Source organism: Alexandromys fortis, unplaced genomic scaffold (assembly GCF_014885135.2).
Source record: "Alexandromys fortis isolate MF-2015 unplaced genomic scaffold, M_Fortis_MF-2015_v1.1 scaffold_67, whole genome shotgun sequence".
Taxonomy (NCBI): Eukaryota; Metazoa; Chordata; class Mammalia; order Rodentia; family Cricetidae; genus Alexandromys; species Alexandromys fortis.
Genome location: NW_026067945.1, coordinates 3558384 through 3579399, shown reverse-complemented (window position 1 = coordinate 3579399; position 21016 = coordinate 3558384).

Genomic DNA, 21016 nt, shown 5'->3' with positions numbered 1-21016 from the left:
CAAATGGATAGAAATAGAAAACACTATCCTGAGTGAGGTAAGCCAGACCCAAAAAGAGGAACATGGGATGTACTCACTCATATTTGGTTTCTAGCCATAAATAAAGGACATTGAGCCTATAATTCGGGTTCTTAGAGAAGCTAAATAAGAAGGAGAACCCAAAGAATAGTAACCTTTTATCAGGCGATGAAAGGAGACAGAGACAGAGACCCACATTGGAGCACCGGACTGAAATCTCAAGGTCCAAATCAAGAGCACCAGGAGAGAGAGCATGAGCAAGGAACTCAGGACCGCGAGGGGGGCACCCACACACTGAGACAATGGGGATGTCCTATTGGGAACTCACCAAGGCCAGCTGGCCTGGGTCTGAAAAAGCCTGGGATAAAACCGGTCTCACTGAACATAGCAGACAATGAGGACTACTGAGACCCCAAGAACAACGGCAATGGGTTTTTGATCCTACTGCACCTATTGGTTTTGTGGGAGCCTAGGCAGTTTGGATGCTCACCTTACTAGACCTGGATGGAAGTGGGTGGTCCTTGGACTTCCCACAGGGCAGGGAACCCTGATTGCTCTTTGGGCTGACGAGGGAGGGGGACTTGGTTGGGGGAGGGGGAGGGAAATGGGAGGCAGCAGTGGGGAAGAGACAGAAATCTTTAATTAATTAATAAAGAAATAAATAAATTTAAAAAAAGAAAAAAATTTGCAGTTGGGAAATTAGGAAACATGCACAGCAATGTCTGAGGACATTTGTTTAGTGAAACATTCCTGTTGCTTATAAAAATGGACTCTCCCAGAGCAGGCGGGAGGCAAGTGCCTCTCGCTGAGTAGCAGTGCTCAGCAGGCATGGTGTCCAACTCTCCATTCCTCTCTCCTTAACCAGCCATCTGTGCTGCCACAAGAACTTACAGCTAGGGAAACTGATATCCAGGAAGACACGAGAGATAATCCCAGTGTCACGGTAGAGTGGCAAAAGAAAGCTGCCTCCAATGCAGACAGTGGCCAGTTTTTCTTCTTTTTTTCCCTTTTCTTTTAAAAACTTTTATTGATTCTTTTTTGGATTTCACATCATGCATCCTAATCCCACCCATTTCCTGGACCATCTCCTCCCATCCCCATCTGCCCTCTGCCCTTGCAACCCCCACTGGGAACAAAACAAAATTTAAAAAGAAAACCAACCAACCAACCAACCAAAGCAAAACAAAAATAAAAACAAACAAATGAAAAAGAATAGTTTCACAGTCGTCAGTTTTTCAAATATCAATTTTCAAGTGTATGTGTTGAGCAAAGTAAACATGGACGCCTAGTTATGTAGCATTAAGAAAAGAAAAAGAAAATACAATCAAGAGAACTTAGGTGTCCATTGTCATTCCCTTTCCCACCTCGTGATTCCTGGCCTCATGGAGAAATCACACCGTAGATTGGATGCAGATTCAAAGCATACACCACCTTCTGGAGCAACCTACCACAGCCCCCAAGATTGTTGCCACCTACCTGGCATTGTAACTGTGTCTTTAAAAGGCCATTCTATCTTTCTATCAGACAAGCTGCTTCAAGACGGTGGAGAACATGATAAAAACCAGTGGAGTCCGTGACTGTGGAGCCTACAGTCACTCTCTGTTCTCCGGCTGTGAAGTGAGTTCCTTGGTTAGAAGTGGAATACCATTACGGTGGATAAGGCATTCTATAAGTCCGTGGATGGTAGTTTTGGCAGAAGCATTATATGCAGGAATGGCAAATCCATAATAAGAATAAATATCTATTCCATAGGGGACAAATTGTTGTCCCTTCCATGGAGAAAGTGGTCCATTGCAGTCAGTCTACCATCAGGTCACTGGCTAGTCACCCTGGGTGCTGTATCTGGTGTTGGTCTCTGCTGCTGGCAGATCTAGCACTCAGCAGCAGCTGTAGCCAGGTCAGCCTTGGTGATGGCAGTCCATGTTGCTGAGCCCATGCATAACCCCCATCTCTCTGCCACCGTGGCCCCTTTGTTCGTGGGTCCACTGGGCCATGACAGGGATGCCTGGGGAAAGAGGCTAATTTGGCAGAACAAGTCATCCTACTTATTTGATTATTGAACTCCTCCTTTGCTGAAGTTACCTTTCAATGAGTATTTACATGGGACATAAATATCTCCACATTCTACACCTGTTTAGAGAGTTCTATACATATGCTTCTTCCCCAGATTTCTTTCTCATTCTTTTTCTACTCACTCTCTTTCCAAGTCCCTGGCCATTCAGGCAATCCTGGATTGGCCACAGCCCATCAATTAGTGAGCAGTTGTACGTCTGGCCTTCTCTTCTTCCAAACGAACTGTATGACGACATGTACTGCCTACTGTGAAGGTTTCCCTTCACTAGTCTTTCAGGGTTGTTCCAGAAAGGGGTTGTAATGCTGCAGGTTATCTACTTCTGGGTGGTGCCTGCCTAACATGCAGAACCAGAAGTAAATCAAGCCTAGTCTCCTCTTCCTCGATCAACTGATAGTAGGGAACACCTCATGAGGTTATAGTGGGATGGTTGGCAGTAATAGATGAGTTCAATGGAAGTAGACACCATAGGCATCTGGGCAACTCCTTCATGTACTAGCTTGCGCCTTCAGAGCCTACTCAGGTCCAATCTGGTATATACCATTTCCATTTGATCCTAGATGGCTGCTGTGCACATCCTAATTTATGGTTTGGTGGGCAGCTCAGGTCTCATGATAATTTGGTGGCCCATTGTCAAACGTTCAGTTTCCACTAAAACCCAAGAGCAGGACAAGAGGGGTTTCTCAAAGGGAAAATAGTTGTCTGCAGATGATGATAGGGCCTTGCTTTAAAATCCTCATGGTTTCTTCTGTGCTTAACTTATGGCTGTCTGCTAAAGGCTCCAAACCACATTCTTACCTGCTACTGATACATCAAGTAAGTAACATTGTTTCTTCTGGATCATATGGTCCAGAGTATGCACAGTAACCTGGACCTGTTGAAGAGCCTTCTCCTGTTCCAGGCCCCATAAAAAGCTAGCAACTTTCTGAGCCACTTAGTAAATGGGCCAGAGTAACACACCCAAGTACGGAATGTGCTGTCTCTTGAATCCAAAGAGGCCCAGTAAACCTGTGCTTCTTTCTTAGTGGTGGGAGGGGCCATGTGCAGTAACTTACTCTTCACCTTAGAAGGACTATCTCCCCCAACACTGGACTTCTAAGAATTTCATTAAGGTGCAAACTCCTTGGGTTTTGGTTAGATTTATTTTTCATTCTCTGACATGCATATGTGTTACCAACAAGTCCAAAGTGGTTGCTACCTTCTGCTCACTTGGTCCAATCAATAGAATGTCATCAATATAGTGGACCAACATGATATTTTTGTGGAAGTGACAGATGATCACTATCCCTTCTAACTAAGTTATGACACGGTGCTGGAGAATGAATATATCCTTGAGGTAAAACTGTAAAGGCATACTTCTGGCCTTGTCAGCTAAAAGCAAATTGCTTCTGGTGGTCCTTATGTACTGAGAAAAATGCATTTGCAAGATCAGTAGCTACACACCGTGTACCAGGAGATGTGCTGATCTGCTCGAGTAAGGACATCACATCTGGTGCAGCAGCTGTTGTTGGTGACACCACTGGATTGAGTTTTCAATAGTCAACTGTCTTTCTCCAGGTCCGTCGGTCTTCTGCACTGGCCAGGTGGGAGACTTAAAGAGAGACATTGTGGGAAGCACCACCCTTGTATCTTTCATGTCCTTGATGGTGGCCCTAACGTCTGCAGTTTCTCTAGGGATGTGACACTGTTTAGATTCACTGTTTTCTCTGGCAGAGACAGCTCTGATGGCTTTCATTTAGTCTTTCCAACCATATTAGCTCTCATTCCACAGGTCAGGGAGTCAATGTGAGAATTTCGCCAACTTCTAAGTAGGTCTATCCCAATTGTACATTCGGGGACTGGGGAAACAACCACAGGATGAGGTCAGGGACCAACTGGATCTACTGAGTTGAACTTCAGTCAAAATTCTACTCATTACCTGACCCCTATTAAGTTCCTACTTTAACTGGAGAGTCCCAATGTTTCTTGGGATCTCCCAGAATCAACATCAGTTCAGACTAGACCAATAGATCTCAGAAAGTCTGATTGTTTCCTTTCCCCTAGTGTGTAGTTACCCTTGTAATAGGCCATAGGTCCCTCTGGAGAAGGACTGGAGAAAGGCTAACAGTAAAACACTCCAGTATTTTATCTAGGTCCTTCCTCATGGGAACCTGGCTGTCCCTTCATTCAAAGAGTATGGGGTCTGCACACGGGCTCAAGTCTAAAAATTGGTTCCAGGCCAAGATTCCCTTTTGCCATGATCCAGTGTAGCTTTTCATTTCCTTGAGAATTTTTCTACTTATACAGATAAAAAAAAAAAAAGCAGTTGGCTTCTGATCTATTTCATGCCTGGAAACACTGTGGTTGATTAGCCAGCACCAAAGGTCCATACAAGTCATGCCACCATAAAATTCCCTTTGCCTGTGTTGGCCATGATGGGTTGGGCCATTATGGACACTGCTTTGTCTATGCTGTCCAATACAAAAACTACAATCACCTGCCTTTGGTGATTAGGTGTTGTCACCTGGCCCCTGCTACATTGGGGCCAATTAAACCTACTGCATTTAATCCATCCAACTGAGCAGCAGCGTCTCCAGCCCTAAGGTCTGGCACAGGAAAGGAGCAACAACATAGCTCTTCAGATGGGCTGCTGCCCCCTCACCATTTTGTGTCTTACAGAATTAGTGAAGGGCACATCTTCTGGGCTTCCGCTGTGGAGGATTAGGTTTTACACAGCGTGTCCACTCTAACATTGTAATTTCTCAAAGCCTTAAAGCCCTTTCATCAACACTAAGCCAAGGGATATCAGGCATCTCCAAATCCTTTTCAGTAGGCCATCTTTTGACAAATGCTTCAGCCGACCATTCAAACTTTTGACACCTTTTTTTTAACTGTACAAGCTTCCATATTAAACCTAGAATCTCCACCCAGTGGGCCAATGTCAATACACTCAGCCTGGTCCAATTTTCTGTTCCTTCCACCATTATCCCACACCTTTAAAATCAATTCCCACACATATTCCCCAGACTTCTGCTTGAATGAATCAGCAAACTCATTAAGCTCTTTAGTGGTATAGCCCCTTCTTATGGACTATTTCCTCTCTCCCCTTTAAGAGCCTGCTTAGTCTCTAGTCTAGTGATAGGTCTAGGGGTAACTACTGATGGACCCTGGGAGACATCAGGATTGTCTTGTCTGGCATCTCCTTCAGAGAAAGTTACCGCTGATTTAGTAGACAATGAAAGTTTCATTTTCTCAGTCAAAGGCAGAAAGGGCAATATTTTAGGGGGTGGAGGTCTGAGTTGGTGAAACGGGACAAAAAAAATGCAATTGTCTCCTTAAGTATGTAAAGTAGTTCACACCATGGGCTTTCAATACTTTCTGAGCTTCCAGAAGAGGCTTCAGTAACTGGAGAAGCTTCAGCAACTGTAGGTATTTTAATAGTTCTGTTCATGGTGATGGACAGACCTAATTCGTCTGCATTGACTTAAACTGTGAATACAGGGTGCTGCACCTACTCCCTGTGAGGAACACTGACACACTCCACACTACAGCTACTGTTTTTGAAGTACCTCATTGCAACTGATTAAAAAAAAATTGCCTAATCTGTAATTGGTAAATAGGGGAAGGATATTGGTTCACGGAAGAGCTGTTGGCTCATATCTGACTTTTCCCAACAGGCTACTATTTTGCAGTAATTAGCAAAGTCTTGGTGATGGACAGAGGCTGCAGATGAAAATTCACAGGAATGTCTTCCTTCACAGCAAACAGCGACAGGCTTAGTGGCCTTAACAACCACTAGGCTTTTTCACTAGGAAACCATCTGGTGACACTATAAGAACTTAGAAAGAAAACTAAAAACTTGAAAGTATTTTCCCTGTTTTAAAATGAGGGAACAATGAAGAAGACTATTTTGGGATGTGTTTTCTTATTTTATCATCATCATCAATCATCATCATCATCATCATCGTCATCATCATTGTCATCGTCATCGTCATCACAATCATCATCACCACCACCACCACCACCATCATCACTATCATCATCATCATCACCATCATCATCATCATCACCACCACCATCATCATCGTCGTCGTCATCATCATCATCGTCATCATCGTCATCATCATCATCAATCATCATCCTGTACCTCTGCCTATCCTGGAGTTCACTTGGTAAAACAGGCTGGCCTCAAACTTGGAGATCCCTCTGCCTCTACCTCCCAAGTGCTGGGATTAAAGGCTTGAGCCATGAGGCCTGACTTGTTTTGTTCTTTGACAAAGCCAGAGTCTAATGTGGCCTTGGGCTGGTATCAAACTCACTATGTAGCTGAGGATGACTTTAAATCCTGATGATCCTGCCTCTACCTTCCTTGTATTGGGATTATAGGTATATGCCAAAACACCTGACCACACTTTTGATTTTTATAGCGATTAAAAGTGGTCTGGGCAATTGCCCATGAACACTCAGCTATCCAGTATGGAAGGATCCTCTCATTTCAGGCTGCAGTGATGAGCATCTATGATACAAGGGACTTCTGCCAGCATCAGAAACCCCTTTCTTGGTTAGTGCTTGATTGACAAGATTGTTCTATCGTCCTTCCTTCCTTCCATTCTCTCTTTCTTTCTGTCCGTCTCTTTCTGTACGTCTCTGTCTTTCTTTTTTCCTTCTGTTTGTCTCTCTCATCTTTCTGTCTCTTCCTTTCCTTTTTTCTTTTGTTTGTTTGTCTCTAAAGAGGTCCCGTGTAACCTAGGATGGTCTCAAACTTACCTTAGCCAAGGATGATCTTGAACTCCTGCTGTTTCTCAACTTCTCAAATTTGAAGACCACAGGACTGCACCCCCACATCCAGTGTAAATGATAAAGCTATATGGGATTTAATGAGTGTACAACAGGTATTTCTCTCAAAAATTCTACTCATTTGGGCATAAAATTTTGTACCTTTCCCCTTAAGCATGTGTGTAAGAACTCCTCGAGGATATATTCCAAGCACTAGATTTTCTGGGTCCCAGTGGTGTACTTTTAAAACTATTCTAGGTTTTTTTTTTCTTTCAAGCAGTTCTTCAAAGTGGTTTTAACAATTTCTACTCCCTCCAGGACCTGAGCATCTTCTCTGTCCTGCTTCCGTGCTAATACCTCATGTTCTTAGACCTTTATCTCAACCAATAGCCTGGCTAGGAACTGCTTTCTTGTACTGGTTATAATTTCCATTTTCCCAGCTGCTGCTGAGAGCTGTGTATATATCTTTGCATGCTTCTTGGTCGTCTCTCAGCTTCCTCTTGTTACATATTCAACCCTTCATCAGTTCTTAAGGGACATTGTCTTCTTCTTATCGATTTAAAGGAATTTTAACACATTCTGAATATACATCCTTTGTCTACTAACGTCTACTTTTCTATCCCCCTCACAATGTCCCCACCACCCCCTTTTAAAGCATGTTCCATTATAAGCACCCTAGATTGTTTCTTTCTAGAATAAATCTTAGATGCCTGTGGCTTTCAGGTATGGGACACCTAGATGGTACGCTTAGAAAGACTTGAAACTTGGGTATTTGTAAAGGCTTGTTTCTTTTTTATTCTACCCAGACTTTTCACATTCTCCTATTTATAGAACTTCTCTTTATATACAAGGGTTTTCAAAGATTTTTTTTTTCAAAGCAAGCGAAAAAGGGAAATCCTCCTGTCTGGACAACTGTTGGCCAGATTTATTTTTTTGCCAGATTAATAAGAAAAAGATTTTTTGAAGAAAAATTTAGGAAGGTTAGACATCCTGTTTAAGTTGGATCCTGTGTAGATGTCTTAACCTCCAGGGAAAACAATCTATTTTATTAAATTCTACTATTCTCATTTTTTAAATATTTGAGTCACAAGTAATCAATCATGCTTTTCTGACAAGTTACCTAAGAAAATCTCCTTTAAACTAAACAATATTGGGTTTCAGACTAAGTGTGCAAAGTGACATTCTGTCAAAAAAAAAAAAAAAAACACAAAAAAACCCCTAAATGCAAATACTTGGAGTGTGCCTGGAACTGAAGAATTTAGTGTGTGAAAATGTGAGGAGAAGATGTAAGTCCTGGCAAAAGGCTTCAGAAAAGTAAACGGTGCATCTCTGCAAGTGATTTTGCAACTTGGAACATTCCAGAAGTGTTCCTGATCACAGACTTCCTTTTGCTCCCAGCCCTGCCATGCTCGGCTGTTTCCTTCTGTTCCCCTATGCAGCTTAGTTAAATTTCTATCGACATTTTCTGTAGGTTGTCTAGGTGTCTAGCTGATGTGGATGCGTATGAAACAGTATTCCCAGACACTCGATCTCACAACCAATAAATACCGCTATCAAACTACTGCTTTCTACCCTATAGCCTCAGATGCTAAATTACATTAAATTTGGAAATATGTTTTTTATTATTAAAAACAGTCATATCATCAAAAAGCTAATTGTAGAATTATCATATATGAGCCAGGAACTTCATTTCTAGCTATCTACGCCAAAGAATTAAAAGCAGAGACTTGTACATCAATATCCTGGTTAGGTTTTTTTTTGTTAACTTAATACAAGCCAGAGTCAACTGAGAAGAGGGACCCTCATTGAGAAAATGCCCTGACTAGGTTGGCCTGTAGGCAAACTTTGGGGGAAATTATGATGATGATGATGATGATGATTGATTGATTGATATGGGAAAGCTTTCTCCACTGTGGTGGTGCCATATATTATTATTATTATTATTATTATTATTATTATTATTATTAGTGATTGATATGGGAAAGCTTTCTCCACAGTGGTGTCATACCTGCACAGGGGTTTCAAAATTGTATGAGAAAGCAAGATGAGCAAACTATGAAGAACAAGCCGCAGGCAGTGTTCCTCCAGGTGGTCCACTTCAGTTTCTGCCTTGACTTCCCTTAGAGGTGGAAGTTTTTAGTTAGTTTCTATTGCTGTGACAAAAATAACACAACCAAGGTCAGCGGGCTTAAGGGTCCAGAGAGTCCATGATGGAGGAAGGAAGGCATGGTGGCAGGGACAGCTGAATGCTCGCACCTTGAGTTACAAATGGAAGGCAGAGAGAGAGAAAAGCACACTGAAAATGGTAGTCTTCTGAAACCTCAAAAGCCCACCCCCAGTAACACAGCTCCTCCAACAAAGTCACACCTCCTAGTGCTTCCTAAAAATGTCCAATTGGGGACCAAGTATTCAAACACATGGCCCTATGGAGGCCATTTTTATTCAAACCATTGTGGAGTGTGACCCGAAAGTTTTAAGATGAGATAAACCTTTTCTTCCCTGCAACTTGCTTTTGGCCATGGTGTTTATCAGAGACATAGAAATTCTAACCAAGATAACCAATGTTCATGATTTTTTTTTCCTACGTTCATTATTACTGCATCATTATTCCAAACAACTCTCGTGTCCAACAGTAAAGAATACAAAGAAAGCACAGTGTCCAAGCAAATGACATAGTCACTGTCAACAAGAAATCAAATGCCAGTGCCAGCTACAAGATGGACAAGGCTTGAAGACACTGCGTTAAGTGAAATAAACCAGTCACAAAAGGAAAAATCCCCCAGCCACAAAAGGAAAAAAATCCCCCAGCCCCCCTTCCCTCATCATGAAGGGTAAATTCCCGGAGACAGAAAGTTGTTCAGAGCTTATTGAGGATTGTGGGGACAGAGAAAGAGGCAGGGACTTGTTGCTTACTGGGACAGAGTCTCTGTCTGAGAAAAGATAAAAAGCATTTTAAATAAATTGTGGTGATGGTAGATAACCCCATTCCTGGAGCATGCTGCCTTTTGTACTGACTGCTCATTTCTGGAGTAGTTCTCAGGCTTTAAAACAGGGCAAACATTATCTTCTGATAGTATGAAGAAATGTTTGTGTTATGTAGCGCTCCATATTTATATGAGATATTGAACCTGATACTTAAAGATGATTAAAGTGTAATATGTAAGTGATGTTATGTTTATTTTACCACAGTAAAGAAATTGGAAAGCAGCTTCCTCCAAGCCCTATTTCAGTAAGAGGACAGATTCTCATTAAAGGGATTGTCTGGACTGAGGTAGACTTTAGCAGTAGAGCAGTAGGCTAGCACACAAAAGTCCCTGAACTCGAGTCCCAGAACTTGAATGGAGAGAGAGCGACCTTAGGAAGCCTTATGAAGCAAAACAAAATTGTAATGGCCTGTTATCTAAGCGTGTAGTGACATGGATTGGTATGATGAGTTTTCTTTTTGTTGGCCACAAGTGCATGTGTGTGTGTGTGTGTGTTTGTGTGTGAGAGAGCACACACATGCACAGATGCATGTGCCTAAGTATACAAAGGATGACCACTACAATAGTTTGTTTCACTCACTGTGTACATAAAAGAAAGACTCCAATCTCACCCAGAACCCTTAGTTTACCCCATCAGCTGCTGTTGGATATGTAAAAGATTGGAATTACTGTTACAGTCTTAAACAGTCAGTAATGAACCTCTTAGTGCATGTCTGCTGTGAGCTTTTAACTATTTCCTTAGGATGAATTTCTCAAAGCGAAATTACTAGGCTGAGGATTACGGCTCTAAAGCAGGACAACAGGGCGGCTGCAGAGATGGAGCGATGGTTCAACTATTACAGCACTTATGCTCATGCACAGAACTGGGTTCGGGTCCAGCACCCACGTGGTGTCTCACAAGTGCCTGCAATGTCAGTTCCGTGGGACTGAGGATACTATGCATGCGTATGATGCACATGCAGGCAGAGCACTCAGACACATAAAATAAATCCATCAAAGATTTAAACAAAGCATAACTTTCTTGTGCATGCCCCTGAATTGCACCTCTTAGGTAGAAGCAGGGGGATCTCTGTGAGTGTGAGACCAGCCTAGTGCACATAGCAATTTCCATGCTAGCCGGGCCTGTGCAGTGAGCAAGACCCTGTATCCAAAACGTAATTTAAAATAAATGCATGCATTTCTTAATACAAAGGTACTGCTAATTTGCCCTGCAGAAAATTCTGCCGTTGGCATTTTCTGCATTTAACTCTGAGAAGCTTCCTGCAACCTCAGCAACATGGATTATTCAACTAACCATACACAAGACTCTTCAAATTCAACGAGAGGGGCCGAGGACACAGCTCAGTTGGTGGCATGCTTGCCTAGCATGCTCGAAGCGCTGGCTTCCATCCCCAACACCACATAGACCAGGCATGACTCGCATCTGCAGTCTCAGCACTCAGGAGGTGGAGGCAGGAGGATCAGGAGTTCAAGATCACACTTGACTGCACAGTGTGTTTGAGGCCAACCTGGACTACCTGAGACTTGGTCTCAAAGCAAACAAAATAAACTGATAGGGAAGTCTATAGACATCTAAGAACATAAGACTGACTGGCACAGAAAGGAAATCGGATAACTTTTAAAAATCGAAAAGAGATGGGGGAAAACAAAAAAAAAATATGAGGGCTATCACGACAAAGCCCTCACATTTGTCCCCACATCCAGGGAATTTGCCATGCAGCTGTGTGTTCACCCATTCGTATTTTGACTTTTCTGGTGTGAAAATAATCATGTCAAGGGTAGGTGAGTTGGCGCAGCAGAAAGAGTCACTTGCCTGCGACTTGAACTCAACGCCAGGGACCCGCATCGTAGAAGGCAAGAGCAACCGATTCCACAGCTGTCCTATGGCCGTCCCCACACACAACAATTACTGTTTTTTAAATTTTCCAAGTGTTGTATTCAGGTGTAAAGGTTAGAAAGAACTAATTTAAATGTTTGCATTTAAACGGTCCTTCAGAAAAGAATAGAGGGACTTGTGCCCTTTGGAAAGCAAGAGGTTAAGTTTATGGAGATGCTGTGGTAGTCCTGGAGACTCTCTAGACATGCAGACCGTGAATAGAGGGTTTCCCAATGTCCTAAGGCTCAGTGCTATAGGAGGTGACTGTGGTAATAAGCAGTTTGGGGTAAATTTTACTTAAAAGTGCATAGACTACATTTATATCCACCAGTATTTTTTAACTGCTGGCTAGCTATCATGTTAATTTATTTCATCTTTTTCTAATTATCTTTATTATTATTTTTTTTTTTGATGTGGTTGTTTTCATCAACAGTGAAAGATCAGGAGAGCATCAGGTTGGGCTGTGTTAAATAGAAACAAATTCGCACATTTCTTTTCTGAAACGCCTTTTGCTGAGCAAGCAAGCAAGCACAAATCCCCATTCCTCTGGTGCATTCTCAGAACGAACTGTGAGCGCACACACATACTCTCACACGGAAAGTCACGACATCCGTAAGAGAAAGGAGGGGGAGGAAGGCGTCTGATGAAAATGTTTGTTTCATTTCTCAACAAAGTGTAATTTATCTAATATCTTGTTACTCAATACAAGAAAGAACAATATGGCCAGTGGCATGTGATAAATATCACTAGGTCAAGAGATGGACTTGGGTTAATTGAATACCCGACAAATCTTTGAGTACTTTTGCTGCAGAACAAACAGCCCCAGGAAATAAATAAGAGAAGCATTAAATATACCACCAGAGCCCTTTTCTCTTGCTGAGCCCTCATCATGCACACGGGCCACCTTTGCTTTGTAATCCAATAGGTAGATGTCTTGCTTGCTAGCGTGGGATTTGGAACTCCCAAACCACGAGGCAGGAAGTTTCAGCCTGCTTGAGGCTTAAAGGTCCAACCTTCGCCTTTCCCTTTAACCTGTGGTTTTAACTATATTTACTAGTAAACCGATTTTAAAACATTATCCACTCTTTTGAGTAAACCATTTTATTCGTCCCATTGCCGCCAGCCCTTTAAAACGCCTGTCTTTCGCACAATCGATTTTTGGGCTATCTTTAGCCGCAGGTGTACACATTTCCCTGCACTTCTGTGTTCTGATTTTCCCGCTTTCCCTTTTACTTTTTTTCAATGACAATTCGCTTAACTTTTTCTCCTGAAAAGTGTAGCAGTCGAATTTTCTTTAGCAAAGCAGTGTGTGATTGCTGTTGTCGTTGATAAGCCCCCGAGTGCCGCGGTGGACCGGCTTCTCTGTGCTGGACTAGCCCCCCCTAGTAGCTCCACACCCAGCAAACCCCGGATCTGCACCCTACCATGTCACCTTTTCTAATCCTCATGGTGCCTTTAAAAGCATTGCTGAATGTAACTTTAAAAAAAATATTCATTAAGATAAAACCCAAAAAGCACATATTTTTCTGAGTGGATTTTCCCCCCTACTCCCTGACCCCAAAGAATAAATTTTTTATTACCATCCATGCAACCATAATTCTTTGTTTCCTGAAAGAATAGCCAAGCAACAACATTTTGCCATTTTCTTAATTTAGTTGAATTTATGGTGTGAAATAAAAACACACGAATCTGATTTTTTTAGGCTCTATAGTAATTTCTTTAACTTCTGGAGAAGGTGGTTGGTTCCTCAGAGGAGTTTCAAGTACACCTTTCATTTTATTTCTATATCCCCAGTTTTAAACATTTGCCTTCTTGAGCCCTGATATTTAATTCTGTTCAAATAAGTTTGTATAAATCTTTTGTCTCTGGCAGGCAGTAAGCATTTGCCTGTTGTTTGTTTAAACTCTCACTCTCGTGATTTTTAGAAATCTCATTCTATCAGTTTGTTTTTTTTTCTCTTGCTGAGTAGCCAAAATTATTTTTCTGATGCTTTTCTGTTTTCTCCCAGTGTTCCTGTCAGGCTTATTAATTATTATCACACCATCTGAGCCAGCCACTGCTGGCTAGAGGAATGGAGTAGCGGTCTCTAACTAGTCCCCATTTTATTGTTTGTACTTTCTAAGCATTCCTGGAATACCCGTTAAATAACTATTACTTTTCCATTTGTTTATTAATTTTATCCTTTCCTAGTCTCTTATGTAGAACAATTCACTTCTGTCTTGAAACCCAAACCAGGGCGCCCTAAGTTTTCTTAATCACATTATTCTGTGTCTTCTAAAACATTTCAACAAGCATGCTTTTTATTTTAGTCAATTTTATTATTATTTTTTAAATGAAGAAAAAGGATTCAGGGACCGCGTTTGTCATTCATGCCTGTTTATTTTCCAGAATGATTTGTTAACATATTTTAAGTGTTTTTCCTAGGGTTTGTGGCAAGTAAATCAGGTTTTAAAATTAGTTTATAGAAAATACCTATTTTCTACTCAAAGAGCCGACGTGCTGGTTGCCCACCCTTCTGAATACCCCTTTTGTCATTTAGCATCCTCAGGGCTATTGCTCACCTGCAGTTGAGGAGATTCTGTTAACGCAGTGGAAACCACTGAGCTCACCGACTGCCCCTCCTCTTGGGTTCTCTAAAACGCACTAGAGCTCCGTGGGTTTACCTGTGCCACCACATACTCCTGAATTCTTTTTGACTTTTAATAATTTCAGCTGGAATTCTGATTTTTTTCAAGTTCAAGCTAAATTAACGATCTGTATCTAAAATATCTATTAAAATGATGATTTGTCTTTAAGATAGAGATTCTTTAGATTATTTTTTTGAAGCATTATTAGGATGCCAAGAATCTCCAAATGCATGATAAACTTTATTAATACTGCAATCTGTGTATTTGATTCCTTCAAAGTAAAAGGCTTCGGAAGTCACTGCTACTCAGTGACACAATGTTTTTTAAGTCATGTTTTCCACTCAAAGAAAAAAATGTTTAGGAAAAATCATAGAATTTCATAAAATACTTAAAATTTCCATCAAGATCATATAAATTTTGTTTCTGAACCTAAAACATTCTGTATTTTATATTTATTAAACTCATTGTGTTATAATTATAAACCCTACCTCTTTATGAACAATTTTTTAAAAAAGAAATCTCGCTGGGAGAGAAATCTCCTTTTAATTCTACTGGTTTTGACAACAGGACCATTTCTGCATGCTACATAAAATAAGAAATATTAAACTTGAGCAGATTTCTTGTAGCTTTTGTTTTTTAGTCTTAGAGTTTTAATTTTTATTTAAAAATTAGAAAAAAAAATTCAGGGAACTCACTGTGGCAAGAGAATCAGTTTCTTCACTTCAGTTTTCTTAATTTCTCTCCAGCTATTGGGGCAGCCACATCCTTAGGGTCCCATTGTATCGTTTAACTACTCTTTCCAGTTAAGCATCCAAAGGCGTCTCCATGGTGACTAGCTACTTAGAATCAGATAGTTTTGGGTCTTTCTGTTGATTTTGATTTTTTTCTAGTTTTCAAAGATGATTTTTTTCACTAAGTTTGTCAGTAAGTTTAGCTTTTTGTTTTGTTTTGTTTTTTTTTTCCAGAGTGCCATTCATCAGTACTCTGCAGTCCTGTGAGGAGCTCACAAGAGCAGCTGATTTAAGGGTGCAGGTATTTCTATCCCCTGGCTTTTGGCTTGATGCTTTGTTTAGAATGACATTTCTGGGTGCTAGTTCTTTTATTTTTTTCTTAAGAAAAACCTTCCAAAACAACATCTTCTGTGAACATTTTTGTTGCAAATTTAAAGCTTTGATGGGTAATATCTATGGCTAATAAAATACATAAAAATTTGATAATTATTCTCGATTGGTTTGCAGTGTGTTTTGAATTTGAATTCAGACAAGAGAACCTTTGTTTCATTTATATTCAGAATAAAGCATTAACTTTTTTTTTCCAGCGAGGATCTACAAGGTATCAAATGCAGTCCTAGGGAGTTTTCCCCTTAGCAGAGTGTATGATCATTTTTTTTTTCCTGGAAAGTTTCCGCATTTTTTGTTTTCCCTATAATTCCTCACCATCAAATTGCTCACACTCCTCTCTTGACTGTTCCTGGCTGCTTCACACATTCTCATTTCCTTCCCCCCCCCCTAATTTATCTAATTTTTCACAGTGGGATTTGTAGGCTGCAGAGATCAAAAATGTTTGATTGACACTCTTTTTGTCACCCATTTCTTCTATTCCCAACATTTTACTCATGTTTCCTTTTAGAAAGAATATTCTTGGGTTTTTGTTTTCTTGAAAGGAAGCAATTTGAAAATGAGACCGTGTACTCCATTGAGACAACCTTTTATTTGGACCACCGTGGTCTTGTTATAGTTTTGCCTTTCTGCTCATTTCTTCTATTTCTTTTGTTGTTGTTGTTTCTTCATTTGGGAAGATGCCGTATTTAAACTTATGGGCTGAAATACAAAGCAGATACTTTGTTACTATGAAGCGATGACTGTGGAAGAGACTCTGACACAGAATTCTACTCCTGTAGTTCCCTACTGGTTTGTAGTTTCCCCTTCCTTCCTCCCAGCTCACCTGTCTGAGATAAATCGTTTTAAAAACCATTTTTGGTTTTCTAACCCCGATGCTTGGATGCTTGAGTATCTGCTGTCGGAAATGCAGACATGCTATTTGGTGGTAAAATATGAGTTTTAGGAGTTTTCTTCAAGGATTTCTGCTATGAAATCCAGTAGATACACCCATCCCTCCCCCTGGCCCCAACTCCTCTTCCCTCTCCTCCCCTCTTGTCTTTACTCTCTCTTTCTTTTTAGAAAGCTTTGGAGTATTTTCCACGTCCCTTAGAAATGTCGCAGTTTCGGTTGCTGCATTTGCTCTCACTGTAATCTAAAAAACGTTTTTACAAACAGAAAGCCACCAACTCTGACTGCATTTTAAATAAAGGTGTGAGGACCGCAATATCATCTTGCTGGTACCACATATAGTTGTTCCCCGGCAGAAAGCAATCCTGGTTGCTCTCCCTGCGCTCACCTGGGAAATCTCAGCTCCTAGCTGGCTGACTTTCTGTGACTGTCAGGCGTCCGTGGGCCCTTGCTAGGAGGAGTGTGGAGTTTAGAAATCAAATTTAGCTCTGCCACCCTCTGCAGCCTCTTTCCCTAAAGCCCAAGGCACTCTCCAAGCCAAGCTGGAGTAGTCAAAGAGGCCAACCTCTTGTGACGGCTCCTTTATCCCAGATTCATTTATTTATACATCCATTGATCTAATTCGTCCTTTATTTATAGCCGGTCTGTTATGTAACTGCCCCCACACAGCCGAGGCTCTTTTTTGGCATGAGATGTGGAATACTTTAAACACCTATGAAATCAACTGTGCATTGGCCACTGTCCCTTCTGGTCTCGGAGGCTAGTCGCGTCTGTAGGGACAACGGGATCAGTAGCGGCTTGCTGCCAGCTGACCCGGTTGCCAGCTTGTTGTTTCCTTGGCAAAGTCAGACTGTAAACTTTTTCTTTCCACGCTATTCATGGAGAGCTTGCTTAATCCTTGTTTATTGTACAGTTGATTTTCTAATTTCTCCTCATGGTACTGATTCATAGCTCAGGTACTGTCTTAAACAGCTTATCATTATTCTCAAGTGCTGTCTAAAGCAAGCGCTACATCTTGTTAACAGCCCAACAGGCACTATAGCTTTCTGTGTCAGCCCTCTTGATCTGAGAATGAAAGGCGTCTACGCTGGTTCTGATTCCTCTGGTCTCTTCCAGAAGGGGCAGGCTTTCATGTTATTCCTGGTGTACACCAAACAAAGTTACACTTGCTTTTCATCTGTATCCTCTTCTTTCCTTTCCCATATGGCTCCACTTATTTCTCTAGGAAGTTTTAATGCATGTCCTAACCTATCTCTAGGTTTCAGATATTTTAATTACTATCTTGATGGTCCTAACAGAGAAGAATCACCCTGCAGAACCTGATTTCTCTAAGAAGACCCAGAACATATAGGTCCATACATGGAACGGCACACATACCCATCACTTCAGGAGACCTTGTTGACAGAGCACCGCTCCACATACCTGATCATCAGATGGGAGGCAGCAATAAGAACCTTCTTCATCCTCTCTGTCCCTTCTGTTTCTCAGTATCTTCTTATTCTGGGTTATAAGTTTTCATCATAAATAACATAAAGATAACAGGCTGGGGATGAGCGCTAGTAACACCTGTGCTTCACATACACTGGCTTCCATTCCTAGCACTGCAGGAAAGGGAAAACACATGATAGACAAGTGATAATCTCTCAGCTTCTCCATCTTTCTGTGTGTATAATTCCCTTTCTTCCAAAGATTACTAGAACTTGCTATAGCATAACTGTCTTTTTCAAAGGAAGAAAATCCGATAACTTTGGATAACAAAAAGGTTTTCTTAAGTGAAGACTCAAAGTGGTTTTCATTACGTCCATCACTGTCACCCAGGATCTTCCCTCCACCAATTTGTTTCTGTAGTTCTGAACCTCTTTCCAGAAGTGCAAAATAGCACACACACACAGGGTTGGGAAAGAATTCATTTGTAGTAGACCCTGGACTGGAAGTCCCTGCAAATCTGAGTCATATCTGTCTGCGCATGTTTGCTTTTCAAAAGCCTAAAATAAACAAGCTGGGAACTATAAGGACAGGGAGAGCTTCTCTTACTCTCTCAAACACCACCAGTCACCTTGGGGAAGAAAGGAAGCCGGTCCCCTTCAGGAGAAGCATAATTGATAATTTGTGGTTGGCAGCAGCACACAGTGCTAGCATGGGCTAGGAGCAGGAAGTTGGATGCTACTGCTAAACACTGCTAGCGTCACGCCTGTGTCCCTGCAATAAACAGTGCTACCGCTGCAAAGCTGGGCAAGCAGGACAGTCTGGTTTCCTCTTCTTTTACAGGGAGAATCCGTGCACAGTGCCTGGGTAGCATTTACAGAGCCATTCACCTCCAGAAACATTATCCCTGACAATCTGAGCATCAGCAGCCTTAGTAGTTCCCATCACCAACTTCAAATGGGACATTCGTAAAGTGCTGGCTCTTCCAGCCAAGCGGTGGTGGTGCAGGCATTTAATCCCAGCACTCAGGAGGCAGAGGCAGGAGGGTATCTGAGTTTGAAGCTAGTCTGGTTACAGAGCTAGTTCCAGGACAGGCTCTAAAGATACATAGAGAAACCCTGTCTTGACAAAACAAAACAAAACAAAACAAAACAAAACAAAAAAACAAAACCACACACACACACACACACACACACACACACACACAAACCCTCTCCCCGAGATGGGGGTGTGAAAGAAAAAGTGAAAGGGGAAGAAGAAGGAGAAGGAGGAAGAGGAGGAGGAGGAGGAGAAGGAGGAGGAGGAGGAGGAAGAGGCAGGAAAGGAAGAATAGAGGGAATGGGGAGAGAGGAGAATGGAGGAAAAAAGAAAGGAAAAGAGGGAGGGAGGAGGGAAAGCAAAAAGGACCGGAGGAAAGAAAGAAGGGATTTTTCCCAGAGTGAGTAGCCTCCACCTGTCTTTTGAGAAAGGTCTTTCTTAGTAAGCAAACGTAGAAGCACCAGACATTATTGTCCCCCTCACAGATACATAAATATCTATATTTATCCCATAAATATGCACTGAGCATAGACCAAGAGCCCAGTCCTGTTCAGCGATTTGAAATCAAACAGGAAAACTAATCAGAAAATATCTTAAGCCTTAGGGAATTTAATTGTTTTAAAATAAAATATCGTGTTAATTTCCTGTGGGGGCCATGACAAATGACCACAAACCTGAGTTAAAACAAGAGGAATTGGTCTTGATGCAGAAGTTGTGCTGGCTAGTCTTACATCAACTTGACACAGGCTGGAGTAATCTAAAAGGAGGGAACCGCAAAGGAGCAAATGCCTACATAAGATTCAGCTGTTTGGCATCTTCTTAATTAGCCATTGATGGGAGAATGCCCAGCCCATTGTGGGTGGTACCATCCCTGGGCTGGTGGTTCTGGGTTCTAGAAGAAAGAAGGCTGAGCAAGCCAGTAAGCTGTACCCCACCATGACTTCTACATCAGCCCCTGCCTCCAGGTTCCTGCCCCTTTCAGTTCCTGTCCTGACTTCTTTCAACGATCAACAGTGATACGGAAGTGTAAGCAGAATAAACCCTTTCCTCCCCAAGATGCTATTTGGTCATGGTATTTTGTTATATCGATAGGATTCCTAAGACAGTGCTGGATGTCAGATCTTAAAGCCAGGGTTCCCGAGTCAAACCAAGATGCAGGTGGGTTGTGCTACCTCTCAGGATAAAGAGAATAGTTGTTCCCCTTCTGGCAGCCATAGGCATTTCTTGTCTGCAGTCACATCACTTTTATCTCTGCTTCCATGCTCACTTGACCTTCTCCCTTTCTACCTGCATCAAATCTGCCACAGTTGGACACTTTCAGCTACATTTGGAGGCTTCCAAGATAACCCAGGATCAACCTGTACCTTAACCTAACTTAAGCACATTTTTGAAGACTGATTTATCATTGGGGGACTATTATTCAGCCTACTGAAAAACAGAAACCATTCTGGATTGTCCTGTAGTAGAAACTGCTTTTCTGCTTTGACTTTGAAATTCTCCATTTGAGAAATTGTCTGTGACATTAACCTTGAAGAACATCCACCAAGGGGCTGCCCATATACATTGGAGGGGAGAGCTATCCTAGAGGGCCCCACTGGGTTTCTAAATTCTTTTTTTTTTCCGAGACAGGGTTTCTCTGTAGCTTTGGAGTCTGTCCTAGAACTAGCTCTTGTAGACCAGGCTGGTCTGTAACTCACAGAGATCCTCCTGCCTCTGCCTCCCGAATGCTGGGATTAAAGATGTGCGCCACCACCACCCGGCATGGGTTTCTAAATTCTTTCCAGCTGACCTTGCTTATATATGGAACTACTGTAGTAGAGAGAGTGGACAGAGCTCCTTAGATAGGCAAGAGCTGCACAGATATGGGATGACAGCCATGCGTTTCCTTTTCATTCCAGTCTGGCTCACCACAGTCTCCACACCTTTCTGTCTGTCCTTGGGTAAGCTGGGACAAGCCTGGCACATTTTTTTACAAGGAAGGTCTGTAAAAATAAGAGGAGATAGGCTGGTGTTGTAACTCAGTGGCAGCACACAGGTCCAGTGTGCATGAGGCCCTGCGTTCAGTCCCCCAACACCACAAGAGCATGGTCCTTGGACTTCCCACAGGGCAGAGAACCCTGATTGCTTTTTGGGCTGACGAGGGAGGGGGACTTGGTTGGGGGAGGGGGAGGGAAAGGGGAGGCGGCGGTGGGGAAGAGACAGAAATGTTTAAT